This window comes from Panthera pardus, unplaced genomic scaffold, assembly GCF_024362965.1.
Source record: "Panthera pardus isolate Hobbes unplaced genomic scaffold, ASM2436296v1 HiC_scaffold_7, whole genome shotgun sequence".
In the NCBI taxonomy this organism is placed as follows: Eukaryota; Metazoa; Chordata; class Mammalia; order Carnivora; family Felidae; genus Panthera; species Panthera pardus.
The window spans coordinates 22,751,504-22,754,324 of record NW_026527002.1 but is presented as its reverse complement, the minus strand read 5'-3'; positions in this window follow the sequence as shown (position 1 = coordinate 22,754,324).

The window sequence follows — 2,821 nt, the reverse complement described above, 5'->3', positions numbered from 1 at the left end:
CTCCAATGTCACCTTTTAAGACTTTTCCCTCAGCTGCCCCCTCACGTTCCCCAAGCTTTAGTCCCTGGCCCTTCTCATTCTGTGCTCTCCCCACCCCCACCCCACTTCACTGCACAGCTTCTTTGCAGAGGACTCCAGAATCGTAGCACCGATCTCTTTCTGATGTCCACCTGTCTGTCAGGGACTGTCACCCAGCACCTCAAATGTAGCACTTTTAAGATCAGATTCACTGTTCTGTGGCTCCCACTTAAATCCAACCCGGTTCATGCAGAGCCATTCTTCAGTCATTGAGCTTAAAGTGGAATCTCTTGTGCCGTCAGCTGTTAAGACTTCCAACTCTCCACAGACTCTTGAGGCCCCTCTTCCTTTACATGCTCAGTGCTTCTCAGCCTTTTACAGTAGCCTCCCTCCTAATTGGTCCCCCAGCTTCCTGTATTCCAAAAGTCTTTATTGCACCTGAATTACTCTGCTCATGCCCTTTCCTGCTTAAAAAACAAAACAAAACGAAACAAAACTTTTTAGGGGCACCTGGGTGGCTCCAGTCGGTTAAGCTTTGGACTCTTGATTTCGGCTCAGGTCATGATCTCACGGTTCATGGGGTCGTGCCCTGCGTCAGGCTCTGCACTAACAGCATGGAGCCTACTTGAGAGTCTCTCTTTCACTCTGTCTCTGCCTCTTCCCCACTTTCCCTCTCTCTCAAAAATAAACATTTAAAAAAAAAAATTCCTAGGGCTTCCTTCTTCTCCACCCTCATCCTGGAAAAGAGGCTATTCTCAGGATGGGACCTACTTAGGGGACGTGTGGCATTCTCCTCATGGGTCCCGTTTCAGGCACGATGAATATAATTTTTCCTTTTCAACCTCTGGGCCGTTCCTGACCTTTTCTTGGAAAATCCAAGCTCCCAGTCTCATCTCCATCTGCTGAGTCCCCAGTCTTCCAGGCTTCTCTCAATTGCCACCTTGCTGAGGACTTGTCACACTTGGAGGCTTCATTTGTGTCATACTCACATAGTTACTGGTTTTCTGAACTTGTGAGTCAACTACAAGCTCCTTGTGTCCCCGGGATTGGTCCTTAGGCTTAGTAGATGCCTGGCGTACTTGCTAAACTGTGGGCAGATGCCCAGTCCTGCCCCACCCCCACTGGCCCCGCGTCCCGGCCTCTCTGACCCATCCCAGCCTTGCTTTCCCTCCTCTTTTTAATCAGACACAGGCAATAAATTTGGCATGGAAAGAACTACCCTCCTCCCCCAAACCCCACTGACTTTAAATCTTATTGGAGGCAAAAGCGAATTTCCAAGATTCAGATCAACACCAATTTAGAATTATTTCTGCCAGTTGGAAAAGAAAACTTTGAAAATGACATTTGGCTTTTTTTTTTTTTTTTTTTACTTGGGAAAAATATGAAAGCTATAGCCTTTCAAGGAAACAGGATACTTACGCCACATACACACACACACACACACACACACCCCAGCCTAGCTTTATGCAGTTCAATCCTGTCAAGCTAATCTAATCTTTTGTGACAGAGCAGCAGACCCGTTAGACCAAGGCGGGAAACAATAGTTGGGATTTATCTTTGCCGGCTTTAAAACTTTTGATTCCTAGGTTCCACTCAATATGATTATCATTAGACTGGTTGAAAGGTTGGCAGGGGGGTGGCGGTGGGGAGGAGGGCACAAAGCAGTTATAGCTAAGGGAAAGAAGTGGTACCCTGGGTGTCAGGCTTGAGCCCAGGGGCCCTGAACGTTGGCCTGAATGGGCCAGATGACAGAAAAGAGACCACAAGGTCAGCCTGAATGTCGAGGCAGGTGGCATAGATTGATAATCGGCAGGAAAAGTAACTTAGGCGATTACTGACGTGATCAACGCTAGTATGTAGGTCTGACTAGGGGAGGGTTCTCATTCAGGGAGAACAACAGTCATGGTCAACGTGGCATTATATAAGAATGTGATACTGGGTGAAGAAGTACAACATGTAGCAATCTTATCGTCCTAGACTTGCATTAACCTCTATCCCCTTCCAAACTCCACAGCTAAAGACAGGAAAGAGAATTTGAACAGCATTCACGGAAGAGCCACAGAACTAATTTAACTGGGCCTGGACTAGGGAATTGAAGATTCCTACAAAAAAGTTCAATGAATTAGGTTTATTAAACTTAGAGATGGACAAGCTTAGAAGGCCAGTACCAAACAAAAATAGAAATGGGTTTAAATTATAACACATGAGAATAAAATTAAATGTAAGTAAGACTTTCCTTAGTCTTGAAACCAATAAATGGGTCATGACAGTAGCATGGATTTCTCTAGGCTGGTTTGAGAGTGCCCTGGGCTGGCTGGGAGGACCTGGACAAACTGAGAATATCTGTCTCTACCCCCCACAGTGTTAGGAAGCATTGCTTCCACTCCAAATGCCTCAAATGTTATAATGGTCTCAGATGTCTGTGTCGTTTCCTTTTTTAGAGAATTTCCAACACAAATGAAGCTATTCCTTAAGACCAGCGCTGGGAATGCCCGCAGTGAGCTGGACTTTCCTGTATGTGATTACAGTGCTGACCTGATCCACGGAGCAAACTCATGGCAAATGGGATGCTGCCTTCCCTCTTTCAGTGCGAACAAGCCCCTGATGAAGTATCTCATCTAAGGAGACGGTAACAATAGAAACTTGAGTGCTTGGCACCCTGAGTTGTTAATGGCGGTTCGTGAACATTACCCCATTCACACGTTTCTTCTTTTAAGTGTGATCTGGCATGAGTAAAAAAGGGGACGCAATGATTTTCTCTACAATATTGTTGATAACTAATAATCACAGTCCATTGCACATG